The sequence below is a fragment of the Theropithecus gelada genome, chromosome 2 (assembly GCF_003255815.1).
Source record: "Theropithecus gelada isolate Dixy chromosome 2, Tgel_1.0, whole genome shotgun sequence".
Lineage (NCBI taxonomy): Eukaryota > Metazoa > Chordata > Mammalia > Primates > Cercopithecidae > Theropithecus > Theropithecus gelada.
Genome location: NC_037669.1, coordinates 43,741,187 through 43,756,416, shown reverse-complemented (window position 1 = coordinate 43,756,416; position 15,230 = coordinate 43,741,187). Strand labels below are relative to the sequence as shown.

Sequence of the window (15,230 nt, the reverse complement as noted above, 5' to 3'; positions counted from 1 at the left end):
GGCTGTACTGCTGCAAGGCTTCACGGACAGCTCCCATCACTTCAGTCAAGCCCAAATTTCTTCGTCATCTGTTACCTATCTTGGCATAATTCTCATACACACTTACTCTCCCTGCTGATCATGTCCAGCTAATCTCCCAAACCCCAATCCCTTCTACAAAACAACTCCTTTTCTTCCTAGGCATGGTTAGTGCGGTCAGAATTGTTACATAAGAGCCAGGACTGCGTCCTGTAGCCTTTCTGTCCAAACAACTTGACCTTACTGTTTTAGCCTAGCCCTCATGTCTGCGTGCAGTGGCTGCCACTGCTGTAATACTGTTAGAGGCCCTAAAAATCACAAACTGTGCTCAACTCTCTATAGTTCTCATAACTTCCAAAATTTTCTTCCCCCAACCATCGCTCAGGACAATGCTTATGCTGATAAGTTAGCTAAAAAAGCAGCTAGCATTCCAACTTCTATCCCTCATGGCAGTTTTCCTCCTTCACATCGGCCACTCCCACCTACTCCCCCGCTGAAACTTCCACCTATCAATCTCTTCCCACACAAGGCAAATGGTTCTTAGACCAAGGAAAATATCTCCTTCCAGCCTCACAGGCCCATTCTATTCTGTCGTCATTTCATAACGTCTTCCATGTAGGTTACAAGCTGCTAGCCTGCCTCTTAGAACCTCTCATTCCATCATGGAAATCTATCCTCAAGGAGATCACTTCTCAGTGTTCCATCTGCTATTCTACTATTCCTCCGGAATTTCTCAGGCCCCCTCCCTTCCGTACACATCAAGCTGGAGGTTTCGCCCCCACCCAGGACGGGCAAATTGACTTTACTCATATGCCTCCAGTCAGGAAACTAAAATACCTCTTGGTCTAGGTAGACACTTTCACTAGATAAGTAGAGGCCTTTCCCACAGGGTCTGAGAAGGCCACCGCGGTCATTTCTTCCCTTCTGTCAGACATAATTTCTTGGTTTGGCCAGTTTTGCCTCATACAAGGTCTCTTCTTCCTCTGTGGATCCTCTACCTACATGTGTCTACCTGCTAGTTGGACAGGCACATGCACACTAGTTTTCCTTACTCCCAAAATTCAATTTGTAAATGGGACCAAAGAGCTCCCTGTTCCCCTCATGACACTGACACGACAAAAAAGAGTTATTCCACTAATTCCCTTGCTGGTCAGTTTAGGACTTTCTGCCTCCACTATTGCTCTCAGTACTGGAATAGCAGGCATTTCAACCTCTGTCATGACCTTCCGTAGCCTGTCTAATGACTTCTCTGCTAGCATCACAGACATATCACAAACTTTATCAGTCCTCCAGGCCCAAGTTGACTCTTTAGCTGCAGTTGTCCTTCAAGACCGCCGAGGCCTTGACTTACTCACTTCTGAAAAAGGAGGACTCTGTATATTCTTAAATGAAGAGTGTTGTTTTTACCTAAATCAGTCTGGCCTGGTATATGACAACATAAAAAAACCTCAAGGATAGAGCCCAAAAACTTGCCAACCAAGCAAGTAATTACACTGAACCCCCTTGGGCTCTCTCTAATTAGATGTCCTAGGTCCTCCCAATTCTTAGTCCTTTAATACCTGTTTTTTCTCCTTCTCTTATACAGACCTTGTGTCTTCTGTTTAGTTTTTCAATTCATACAAAACCGCATCCAGGCCATCACCAGTCATTCTATGCGACAAATGCTCCTTCTAACAACCCCACAATATCGCCCCTTACCACAAGATCTCCCTTCAGCTTAATCTCTCCCACTCTAGGTTCTCACGCCACCCCTAATCCCGCTTGAAGCAGCCCTGAGAAACATCACCCATTCTCTCTCTATACCACCCCCAAAAATTTTTCGCTGCCCCAACACTTCAACACTATTTTGTTTTATTTTTCTTATTAATATAAGAAGGTAGGAATGTCAGGCCTCTGAGCCCAAGCCAAGTCATCGCATCCCCTGTGACTTGCACATGTACACCCAGATGGCCTGAAGTAACTGAAGAATCACAAAAGAAGTGCACATGCCCTGCCCCGCCTTAACTGATGACATTCCACCACAAAAGAAGTGAAAATGGCCGGTCCTTGCCTTAAGCGATGACATTATCTTGTGCCTGGCTCATCCTGGCTCAAAAAGCTCCCCCACTGAGCACCTTGTGACTCTCACTCCTGCCCCCCAGAGAACAACCCCCCTTTGACTGTAATTTTCCTTTAGCTACCCAAACCCTATAAAACGGCCCCACACTTATCTCCCTCTGCTGACTCTCTTTTCAGACTCAGCCCACCTGCACCCAGGTGAAATAAACAGCCATATTGCTCACACAAAGCCTGTTTGGTGGTCTCTTCACACGGACGCGCATGATAATATGAACTAATGAAAATATTACGAAGAATAATATTCCTCTAGAATATTAAAGAATGAAGTATTCTTTACTAGCTCTGCCTATTGAAAAAGCCTAGAGCACATGTACCCTAGAACTTAAAGTATAATAAAAAAAAAAAAAAAGACAAAGCCTAGAAACAGTTCCCAACCTAGTAACAATGAATACCCCTAGTGCTCATATTGTTATCTTAAAATTTCAACAAAAGAAACTAGAGCTTCTGGCCTGGGGCAGTGGCTCTCGCCTGTAATCCCAGCACTTTGGGAGGCCAAGGAAGGCAGATTACAAGGACAATAGATGGAGACTATCCTGGCCAACATGATGAAACCCTGTCTCTACTAAAAATACAAAAATTAGCTGGGCATGGTGGCACGTGCCTGTAATCCCAGCTATTCGGGAGGCTGAGGCAGGAGAATCCCTCGAACCGGGGATTTGGAGGTTGCAGTGAGCTGAGATTGCGCCACTGCACTCTAGCCTGGTGACAGACTGAGACTCCATCTCAAAAAAAGGAAAAAAAAAAAAAAAGAAAAAAAGAAAAAAAATAGAACTTCTTGGAGAAATGGCTGATTCCAGGTTTGAGGCAGCAAATGTACAGATGTGCCTGGAACCTCTTGTCATATCAGATAGCAAGGAAGCTATCAAAGACTTCTAGAGTCTTCGAAGCTCTTTGCACACTACAGAGAGAGAGAGAGAGAGAGAGAGAGAGAGAGAAAAGACTACTAGAATCTTTATCAAAAGGAGCCAGGAGCCATACTGAAGAAGTTCCTACTGGCCAAAGATGGGACAATTTGAGCTCTAATTTAGTAGATGGAAACCTATCACATATATTTAAATTCATGAATTTATAATGATATTAAAGAAATCTAAGAATGACAGAGAACCAATTCATTATCTTGAAAACTAGGTAAGTTTTAAAAAAAAGCAGGTATTCATTGTGCCTTTCTATCTCAGGGTAATCAAATAGTAGATGAGAGGAAGCATCTCCTTATACACTTGTTGAACTAATAAATGAAAATAAAATTATTAGAATATCATGATTTTGCAACTTCATTAATGAATCTAGGAATTGAGCATCGACAGCTGCTAACCTCAAAAAAGAGCAAACACCAGACATCATAATCATGTACCTCTTGATGAAAAGAACACACAACCATGTATAATCTTACAACAGACATCAAACTTCAGTCTGAGGAAGACCCTGGATCAACCAACTTGCTGTCAATACAGAGGACCGAGAAACATGCTGAATTGCCTCATGAATGTGCAACCCCCAGACTCTGGAAAACCTCACAGATCAGGGTCTTAAGTTATTTAACAAATAATTGTAAGGAAAAGACTTAAAAGGCACATCAAGTTTAAAAAAAAAAAAAAAAAGAGTTAGGGGAGGGGTAAGGTGCACCCTTGGAAGATACCAAGAAAAAGGAAAGCAACAGAAGTGACTACATGAAAGTCAGGTTAGCAGTTACTTTTGGGAGGAGGGAGAAAGGGGGCTGTCATTAAGGTGGGGCACATGGAGAGGCTTCTGGGGTGGCTGGCAGAGTTCTATTTCTTGATCCAGGTGGTGATTACAAGGATGTTCCATTTATAATAATTCACTAGTCTATATATTTGTTTTTTGTGTGTGTGTGGTTTTCTGTATTTATGTTTTATTTTACAATTTAAAAAATTGAAAAAACACTCCTTAACCTTCCGTAAACAGTTTTTTTTAAAAAAAACAAAAGAAGGTCCAAGTGAAGAGATCAAAAGCTATAAAATAGTTCATATTGGGTGCAAACTAAATATAAAGCAAGCCAAAACCCAAAACACCTCCTCTTCCTCCCCCTTTTTTTAATTTAAAGAACTTTGTAGGTATCTTCCAAACCAATGACAGATTCTTAACACACACGAAGGGAGTATGTCAGAGGAACTGTGGGGCTGAGTTGCACCGCTGGAGGATGTCCTAAAAAACATCACATAGACAACCTTCCATCGCTAAAGCCTTACCCCCATGCTTCCGCTGACATCTTCATTGTACAGATTAGAAAACTGAGGCCCAGAGACAGCCAGTGTCTCATGCACGCTCCCAAAGCTAGCATCAGCCCCCGACCTGAGGCCTAGGTCTCCCAATATGGGACTAAGACACGCACCAAGACAGCACCGGCACGCTGACCGCCGCGTGCGAGGAGTAACTGGGGCGGTGCAGGGTAAGGGCGAGGGGGCCTCGGGTCTGACCCTCGGTTTGGCTGCGGATTCTCCGCTCCCGACTCCGAGGCAGAGGGCGGGTGGGAGTGGCGGGAAGGGCAGCAGGTCCACCCACCGAGCGCTATGCAAATGTCATGCAAATCAGCACATGGGGGCTGGAGCCGGTGGTTTGAGTACTGACCCCGCAGCGCCGCGCTCTCACTCGCTCGCCCCAGCGCGCGTCCGCTCTCCGCACTCCCACTTGCTCGCTCTCTCGCCCGTTCGCTCACCCCGCCCCGCCCTGCCTAGTCCCGGACGCGCCTCGCGGGCTCCCCGCGCCGCCGGGTAGGCAGCAGGGCGCTAAGCGAGCTCGGAGCCAGCGCAGTGCGCCTGCGGCCGGGGCGCCCCGCCGAGCGCCGGTGCCCCGGCTCCCGGGCCGCCTTCGCCGCGCGGGTGAGTGAGCCCGCCCCACGCTTTTGTCCAGGCGCAGGCCCTGGAAGTCAAGGCTCCGAGGGTGGGAGTTCTGGGTGGGGGCTGGGACCCCCACCGTCGGTGCCGCTCGACTCCCCTGCTGGAGAGGGGCCCCGGGGTGCGGCGAGGAGTCGGGGGCGTAAGGAGACGACCCCAGTGACGCCAGGCTGCACGAGTTTTCTTTTGGGGAGATGAAGTGCTTGGGGACAGTGATGCGATTGCCTCTCTAGGAATTATCCGAAGGGGGTGCTTTGATTTGAGGGGCGGAGGAGAAGCGGACCCTTCTCGCAGCTCCCAGCCCCGCGCTGGAGGACTCGGTGACGGCCTCTGGGAAGGGGGTGCCACGTGAAGGTCCTTCCAGCCCAAATGTGATTCCGGGAAGGTAGGGCGGGGAAGGCGGCCCGCGAGTGCCAAACCTGGCCATCCCAGGCGAAGCTGGGGCTCGGGCTTTGCAGACTTGGTCCTACTCCATATTCCTCACTTAAGCCCCTTGCCTCGCTCTGCCTCCTTCGCGTTAACTGGGGTCCCACTGTTGAGGGACCTTGTTTGCCGATGATTGCAGCTGGAAAGTTTTGGATAAACTTCTCAGGAGATATGAGCTGTCAATGGTTGAGGTAGACCCCTCCCTGGAACTTATGGGACTAAAACCTTCAAGACCCAAAGGACTGAATTTCTAGGAGTGGCATTGAAGATGCGAAGATGGGCTGATGGGCAAATGGTTTCTAGGATTTCTTTTTTAGATTGGGGTGTGTGTGTGTGTCTGTTGGGGTGCGGGGCGCTTTCTATTTCATAACCAGATGAAGACCCAGCTCTGCTAGAGTCTAGAGGGAATAAAATTAGCTGTTGTGATTCAGGAAGCTGGGTGGGTGTAGGGAAACACCTGGGCAGTAGGCGTGGTGCCAGACCTCAGGCCGTTGGTTTTTACCATCTCTCCTCTCCCCATAAACCAGAGTATATGCGATGACCCCCCCCAACCCCACAGCCTTTAAGAGCCTGCCCTGGAGCTGCATCCCCCTTCCAAGTGAGGCTGTATTCTTCCACCTGAATGGAATCCTTTTTGTCAAAATGCACTTGTTATTAAATTATTTCCAGATGGTGGGCTTAGGAGGACCATTTGGGGAACCCCACCCACACTTCAAAGAATCAGGAATGGACAATGTAAGTCTCTGGGGGATGTGTAGGTGCGTCTGGTGACTTTATTAGGTTCCTACAAGGCATTTAGGGTTCTAATAGAACTATCTGTTTTCTTTTAAATTCTTGACCTCCTTCTCTCTTCTGTGATTCTCTTAGTCTCTTCACCGCCTGCACACTGTGGGACTGTGGAGGATGACGCTGCTGGCACCACAGTGCGCTAGGGCAGCATGGAATTTTCCTTCCTGCCCAGAGTGAGGTTACCCCTTTTACTTCCACTCTCAGTGGGCCAGGAGCCTTGGGCCGGGGCAAGTAGGAACCTGAGCAGTTGGTCCTGGGTCCGGAGTGGTTGGACTCTGGATGCCGGTTTGGGTAGTGGGTACTCTGGAGACATGCACAAGAGCTTTTTTGCCAAGATGTACAGGTCTGTCACATTGTTCACTGATGATGCAAAGGATGCTGAGCATCATCTGCAGCTAAACATGAGCTTGGAGAGCCACCCCACAGTGGGGAAGCATTTATGCTGGTTCATCTCCCATGTTCAGTTTCTTTTGTGTAATAACTGGCTAGCTGAGGAGGAGGGTAGCTGCAGCCTTGTAGATGTTTCCTTGTCTTATTTTTATTTTTTATTTGGAGACAGGGTCTGGCTCCGTTGCCCAGGCTGGAGTATAGTGGCAGATCTCAGCTCACTGCAGCCTTGACCTACCAGGCTCAAGGAATTCTCCCACTTCAGCCTTCTGAGTAGCAGGGACTACAGGTTTGTGCCACCACACCTGGCTAGTTTTTTGGATTGTTTTGTAGAGACGGGGTCCCACCATGTTGCCCAAACTAGTCTAATGGGCTCAAGTGATCCGCCCACCTCTGCCTCCCAAAGTGCTGGGTTACAGGCATGAGCCACTGCACCCAGCCGGACTAGCTGCCCTTTGTGTGAGGTTTGTCCACCCCTTCATCAGGGGCTGTTTCCCCAGGGGCCAGATCTTTAGAGAACATACACAGAGCAGACTAGGCCTTGGAACATTCCTACTCTAACTGGTAAGGCCAGGTGGCCCCACCTGCTGTCTGAACATGGTAGACAGACAGTTACAGTCACTGAAGAGTAGGGCCTCCTGGCTGGCAGGTGGGGGTGGGGTGGGGAGTCTGCTGAGAAGGCTTGTCAGAGAAGGAGGTGACCCAGATGTGGCAGAGGGGAGAGGCCTTTGATTGCCAAGGGTGGGGAAAGGTTCTGGGTCTCTGGCTAGGGAGATATTTGCTGGCCTCAGAGGCATAGATTGTGAATGCACTGGGGTCACCATGTACTCAGTGTCTTTGAGAATGACCCCTTGCTTTTATCCTCAAAATAGAAGATGAGCCTAGAGTTTGAAACACAGCTAGTTGGCTTGTCTGTCTTTTAGGAAGTTCATAAGGTGGGGGTTTCAGAATGCAGCCTTACTTGGGGATAGGGTGCAGTGTCCCATGAGTTTGGAGAGTCTCATTTAGTGTCTTTCTGAGAGCAATACTTCTTGGGAGTCTGGAAATATAAGCCTACTTGGAAGCTCTGCTGCATCTCTCGCAGCTCAAACAAACCCACAGAGGCTGGGAGATTGTTCATTCTTAAAAGCTTCCTGTCCTGTCTTTTCAGCAAATGTAGTAAAATTTAGAAACAACACTTAAAAAGTATCCTTTCCCAACAAAAGACAATGTTCTCACCCAACTTGGCCAACAGAGGGTGCATGCAGAGGACATGAGGTAGGGCCATTTGCATGGAAAATGTCCATGCGGATGCTCAGGCCTGAGCGGGATCTATTGGGTGACCTGAGTGCTCAGAATCAAGGAACCATCCAGTGGTGAGCCACAGTGGGACAGAGTGATGTCACTGTGATGAGCTCCCGTGCCATGTGACTTCTATCTCTTCCCCGTGCTCCCCCAGTCTCCTGCCTTACAAGCAGGCAGACTTGGCTGTGCAGGGCAGCAGTGCCGGTACAAGCCACGCCCCTCTCCCACCTGCGCCGTTCCGCAGATGGATTCTCTATTCTTTCTTGAGTTTTGGCTGCGCACTTTTCCATTCGTTTGATGCCAACAGGTTGAGCAAATGCATTCCCCTCACAAACTCAAGGTGGGTAGACCTCCGTATTTGCACTGCAGGCCAGCAGGTGCATCCCTCCTCCTTGTTGCACGCACCTGGTGTGTGAGGGCTGCAGCCCCCATGAAATTTACTATGACAGCCAGCCCAGTGGGCTGGGGCAGGAGGAGAGCCAGCAAAAGTTGCTGCCTCATGGGCTGGAAGGTAAGGCTGTGTTTCCAGATGCTCACACCACCTTCTTTTCCCTGCCCTCCTGCTCACTGTACTTCAGTGTCTGAGGGTGAATGGGCACCCCACTAGGGAGCTGTGGAAATTTTTGTGTAGATCCAGCTTCTCAGATTTCCCATGTTGTCCCCATCCCCTCTCTGTTGGTACTTCCATGCGCCCCTTCCACCCTCCCCTCCCCTCCTTCCCTGCATCTTCAGTGCAGAGCCCTCTGGAGACAGAAAGCCCCTTTGGCGACAAAAGAAAAGGGATAAGGAGAGGATTTCCTTTTCTTTCAGACCTACTTCTTGATTTTTTCCCCTGGCTCTGGGCACTCAAATCTGATGCTAATTTGTTAAACCAGGACCTTATGGGTTACTTATCATAATCTTTGGGGGAACCGAACACCTGCAACTTGGGGCTTTTATAGTTGAGGATGTTGTTTACCTTTCTTTTTTTTTCAGAGATGAAGATTTCTGATGTATAGTAGCTCTCATTCAGGTTTCTGGCAGGAGGAGGCAGCCAAGCAGAATGTGATCTTTGGTGTTAAACTTGGGTTCAGTTCCACCCAGTTCATTCACTGGCTGGGTGTTCTTGGGCATAGGTTTTAACCTCTATGAGCTGACTTGAGTTTTGTCATCTGACAATGAGGGCGGTTATAAAAATTAAATGAATATGTGAATATAAATAGGCACAAAACAAAGAATAGCTTTTATTATATATACCGGGCAGTGTTCTCCAGGTCTATAGAATGACTTGTAAATCAACCAGCAGACACTAATGATGTACCTACTTTCTATCGAGGTCTGTAGAGGATTATAAAACAAAGATAATGTGCCTATGCTAAGAGACTCTGGGTGGGAAGCCAGAGAGCTAACACATATGAAGTAATTAGAAAACAGGGACAACAAGCAGTTTCCAAGTTTTGTTAAGAGAATTAAAGGGGCCGGGCACGGTGGCTCAAGCCTGTAATCCCAGCACTTTGGGAGGCCGAGACGGGCGGATCACGAGGTCAGGAGATCGAGACCATCCTGGCTAACACGGTGAAACCCCATCTCTACTAAAAAAATACAAAAAACTAGCCGGGCGTGGTGGCGGCGCCTGTAGTCCCAGCTACTTGGGAGGCTGAGGCAGGAGACTGGCGTGAACTCGGGAGGCAGAGCTTGCAGTGAGCTGAGATCCGGCCACTGCACTCCAGCCTGGGCGACAGAGCGAGACTCCGTCTCAAAAAAAAAAAAAAAAAAAAAGAATTAAAGGATGACAAATTCAGGGGCTAGAGTGATGGGGGAAGGCCTCAAAGATGAGGAGGAGGAAGGGAGGGTGAGCATTTGCCAGGAGAGAGGAAGGCAGGAACATTTGGCTCCAGTGTCTGAAGGCTGTCAGCTCCTTCTTTGCTGGGCCCTGGCATAACATCTTTGACCCTGCGGTGCACTCCCAAACATGCAGGTGTGCTTGTCCTGAGGTTTATTTTGGGGGTGGTTTTCATTCTGGCCTTGTTTTCCCTCTGCCGCCAAGAATATTTCTGAAACATCAGAAATTGTTTTATTTTATCTTGATCAAAAATATTAAGAGGCAATTGGGTGGCCAGAGTGAAAGCCCAGGCCCGTAGAAGACTTTTGGGTTTCTGCGGCTTTGTGTTCTCTTTTCATGCCTCATATATTGTAGCTCACTTCCTAGTTCTGGAATCACAGGGTATTAGGACTAAGAATCAAGTCCACCTGACCTTTGCATTGGACTGAAGAGGAAACTCTGGCCTAAGAAGCCAAGTGGTGGCTGGGTGTGGTGGCTCACACCTGAATCCCAGCACTTTGGGAGGCTGAGGCGGGTGGATCACCTGAGGTCAGGAGTTCAGGACCAGCCTGACCAACGTGGTGAAACCCCATCTCTACTAAAAATCCCAAAATTATCCGGGCATGATGGTAGGCGCCTGTAATCCCAGCTACTCGGGAGGCCGGGGCAAGAGAATCAGCCAGAGTTCTCATCACTATCTATCCTGGTGGAGGATGGTGATAGCATGAGAAGGTGAACGGTCTGACTTAGGCAGGAAGAATGGATACACATTGGTTCCATCATCTGCCCCACCTGCTTCTCTAGAGTCCTTGAAGGCTGTCCTCTTCAGTCTGAGGGTCCCATGGGGAGCAGGAGTGAATGCCCTTCCTTTATCTGCCTGTGATCACTGCTATCTGCCTGCTTCAGGGCCCCTGGATACCGAGTGCTGTTCCCCTTTCCTGGGGTTAGACTACATGGAATGTCATCTGAGGCTGTGGGAAACACCGGGAAGACGCCCTGGGTTTGGGGTCTAGCTCCAGCACTGTCTCCTGCTATGTGATGTGGTATCTCCAGGTCTCAGATTGTGCACCTTTAAGTGGACAGAGAAGCCCCTCTCTACTCATCTGATGAGGCTGTAACAGAGAAGCCCCTCTCTACTCATCTGATGAGGCTGTAGGCCGATGAACATGTGCTCAGCAACCTGCGCTCGTGATGCGGTCATAAGGGTAGTGTCTTGCTAGGCAGTGTGCTCCTGGAGGTCACGGGCTGTGGTTCATCTGTATCCTTACTCATAGCCTGGTGCTTGACACACCACAGGTGCTCGGTACATGTGGGTAGAAGGACTGGCTAATGGGGTAAATGGAGGTGCTCAGAGAAGATTCTGAGGGATTTGCTGTCTGCCACTCCATGAGAAGGCACTTTCCACTCATTCACCTCACTTCAGTTATGTCTTCTATAGGGCTAGGTATAACCTCATTCTAACTTTTCTCCTGAGCTTTATGCATATTTCCGGCTAAGTACTGAGTCCGTTCATAGAACATGACTCAAACAGATGTATTCCAAACCTTTCCCATTATCCAAGTTAAATTCCCATTTGGTATTTTCCTATTAGGTCAACAGGGTGATCATTTTCATAATCACTTGGTTGCTAATCTTGTAGAAACGAGTATGTTCACGAGGAAGCAGCAGGTGGTTTTAGAACATTCCTGGAGGAACACAGTTCCCACCTTGCAACCTGCCTCTGATTACTACCAAAAGCTCCTGCCTTCCCAGTAGTCACTCATGGTATACATGATACAATTAACACAGTTGCTACTGATGTTACCCAATAGCGTGTTTTAGGGAGTTCTCAGGCTTCTTGTTGCGATTGGGCAGCCACTTTGGGGCTCAGCTCCTCCCCTGTGGGCCTGCTGATTATCCCAGGTAGAGAAACACTTGGTTTTACTTTGATATTACTATTTTTTCATGACCAGACCGTACTAGCTCACACTTGGAGTATTAACTGTGGCTTCTCTGTAGCCCAAATACATCGTACACTTGATTGCTTTGTTGATCTAAAACATAGTCTGACTGCGTCACCACCTTCAGAAACCCCCGGTGGCTCCCTGTTTCACACAGAACAGCCTTAAGCCATTCACAGGCCTCTATAATCTGACCTCCAAGCCCAGTCTCACAGCAGCCACCCCCACGCTCCTTGATCCCATTACATCCAGACTTCTTGTCTCAGCCCAATTTTTACTTTCCTGTGTCTCTGACTGTGACTGTGAGTTCATCCTCACCTGGAATATTCCTCACTTGCCTCTTTGATTTACAGATTCTTCTAGCCTTAAATATTTGTTCAGGGAATGAGTTAAGTTCCTAATGACTGTCAGATACTGCCCCCGGAGGCTGCCTCTGATCTTTTCAGCCTCAACATCTCTAGAAATAACTCCCTGTAAAATTCTTTTTACAGAGACAAGTCATAAATTATTATGGTATGTTTTTATCATTTGTCTAATTTTTCTCATGCTAAAATTTTATATCTGTAACTATACTGAAAAAACATCAAGGGAAGAACATGTTGATGCCTCTGTTTCCTAATAGCAGTGGTTCCAGAACTGGCTGATAACAAAATCTCTTTGGGAACCTTGTTTGAAAAATAACCTATGGCTCCCCAGTCCCAGCCCAGACTGCTTTGGTGGGGTCAGGGAATCTCTGGTTTAACAATGATTTCCAGGTGATTCTGATGTCAACCTGATTTGATTTTTCCCTGGGTAATTCTTTCTGTTATTTCTGTGATTTGTGTATTAGGAAGGATTTTTCAAAATTAACAGAAACCAATTCAGGCCAGCTGAAGAGAAAAAATAACGGTAGTAACATGATAAAAGATGGATTCTCATATTTTCTTTATTCCAGATTATAGGCAGTAAGATTCGTATCACTTTATAATCTCTCAGGAAAAAGCACTTCCTTTCATATAGACAATGTTAGAAAAGTTTCTAAATTACAATATACCTTTATTTTTGAAATTGCATACCAGTTTCTTCATCATTATAATCAAACTATGACGATCCTCCTGAACTGTGATAATGTAATAACTGATATAATCTATCAGTGTTACATATGATTTCAAGGTGAAACGCTGTTTTCCATAATCTGTGCTCATGATTTTTGAATGTTGACGCATTCTTGCATTCCTGGAATAAACACTTAGTCATACTGTAGTTTTTTTTAATACCCTAGTGACTTTGATTTTCTAATATTTTGGGTTTTTTTACATCTATAGTCCTAAGTGAGATTGAACTATTAATTGTCTTTGCTTCCCTTAGCCAGTTTTGTATGTGCCCACAATTTTGACATTTTTGGCATCTTTAGGATTGGCAGAATAAGTCTGAGGAATATTAAAGTCTACCAGGGTTTTATCTACATTTTCTTTAGATTAAATTTTGAGTTCTGGCTTTTCTATAAGTAATATTGCTAAAAGTTAGATATATTTTTCTAAAAGTTAACTGGAAACTTTGAAAAAAATAAATATTCAGTATCTACCTGATCATCTATTGCACATAGATCAGTCACACCAACTTTTCCTAGCTTCAGTGTATTCTGGTCTGGTAAATTTGGCAGTTTCTACTGCCTTTTGATTCCATTGTTTGACAAATGATTGGCATTTTCCCAGGTACACAATAACTTTTCTTTTGAATGCTGCATCATAATGGGTTTTCTTGAAGACTCTTTTTCTTTCTCATGTAAAAAAGTAGGTATAATTTATGTGCAGTAGAATTCACCCATTTTAATGTACAATTCCGAAAAATTAGTACACAATTATGAGGAAGTTCAGTTCTGAATTTTGACAAATGTATATAGTCATATAGGCACCATCACATTTGAGATACAGAACAGCTCCATCACCTCCCAGAATTGCCTTGTAAGCTTTGGTTGTCTGCTCTTCCACCACCTGCAGACCTTGGCAGTCACTGATCTGCTTTCTCTCCCTGTGTTCTTTCCTATTTCAGAATGTCGTATAAATGGAGTCATGGTTTGTAGGCTTTTTAGGGTGCCTGCTTTCACTTAGCATTAATGTGTTTGAGATTCATCCATGGTGGTGGGTATATCAATAGGTAATTCATTTTTGTTGCCGAGTATTATTTCATTGTAAAGATATATCACCGTGTGTTTACCTGTTCCCCAGTTGAAGGACATTTGGGCTGTTTCCAGTTTCAGGTGATAATAAGCAATTCACTATCAATATTTGTGAACAGATTTTTATATGAATATAGATTTCATTTCACTTGGGTAAATATCGAGGATTGGGGTTTCTGGGAGGTATGGTAAATGTAATAGAATATCAAACTGTTTTCCAAAGTGGCTGTACCATTTTGCATTCCTGGTAGTAGTGTCTGAGGGTTATACTTTCCACATCTTTTTCAGCACTTGATATTGTCAGATTTGAAAAATTTTAGACATTCTAAAAGAATAGTTTTATCCTATTGTGTTTTTAATTTGAATTTCCTTAGTGACTACTAATGTTGAACATCTTTGTGCTTATTTGCCAAACATATCTTGTCTTTGGTGAAGTATCTGTTTAAGTCTTTTGCCCAAGTTTTATTGGATTGTTTGTTTCCTTGTGATTTAGATTTGAGAGTTCTTTATATGTTCTGGACATTAATCTTTCATTGGGTATATGTTTGGCAGATCTTTTCTTGCTGTCTGTAGCTTGTCTTCTCATTGTCTTTAACAATGCCTGTTACTGCATAACGGAAGTCTTTAATTGTGATGAAATTCAATTTATCAGTTTTTAAAAATGTGTTATGCTTTTGCTGTTATATCTAAGAAATACCGACCTAATGTGGAGTCATTAAGATGTTCTCCAATGATTTCTTCGAGACGTTTTACAGTTTTAGGTTGTATGTTTAGTTCTGATCCATTTTAAGTTAATTTTTATACATGAGGTAAGGTATTGATAGAGATTCTATTGTGCGTATGAATGTCCAATTGTGCTAGCACCACAGTGAAAAGATTATCCTCTTATTGAATTGTCTTTGTACCTTTGTTGAAAATCAGTTGAGCATATATGTGTGATCTATTCTGAGTGTTGTGTCCCATTGATTTATGCATTTATTCTTTCAACAGTACCACACTGTATTGATTATTGTAGCTTTATTGTAAGTTTTGAAGTAAGGAAATTTGAGCCCTTCGACCTAGTTCTTTCTTTTCTTTTTTTTTTTTTTTTTTTTGAGACGGAGTCTCGCTCTGTCGCCCAGGCTGGAGTGCAGTGGCCGGATCTCAGCTCACTGCAAGCTCCGCCTCCCGGGTTCACGCCATTCTCCCGCCTCAGCCTCCCGAGTAGCTGGGACCACAGGCGCCCGCCACCTCGCCCGGCTAATTTTTTGTATTTTTTAGTAGAGACGGGGTTTCACCGTGTTAGCCAGCATGGTCTCGATCTCCTGACCTCGTGATCCGCCCATCTCGGCCTCCCAAAGTGCTGGGATTACAGGCTTGAGCCACCGCGCCCGGCCCGTTCTTTCTTTTCAAAATAGTTTTGGTTAGCCGGGCGCGGTGGCTCAAGCCTGTAATCCCAGCACTTTGGGAGGCCGAGA

The 15,230-nt window shown here is 45.9% G+C and overlaps 1 protein-coding gene across 6 annotated transcripts in view; it reads left to right on the top strand.

Annotated features, from left to right (window-relative positions):
• Positions 1-4,847: 4,847 nt before the first annotated feature.
• MYLK (myosin light chain kinase) overlaps positions 4,848-15,230 on the top strand; it is a 287,445-nt gene continuing 277,062 nt past the window's right edge. For 5 of the 6 annotated variants that reach the window (XM_025377293.1, XM_025377292.1, XM_025377291.1 and 2 more), the window contains exons 1-2: positions 4,877-4,973; positions 12,445-12,503. The gene's annotated coding sequence lies outside the window, so the exon portion shown is untranslated. Of the gene's footprint in view, positions 4,974-12,444; positions 12,504-15,230 lie in introns of all 6 variants that reach the window. The other variant, XM_025377289.1, reaches the window with a different exon arrangement.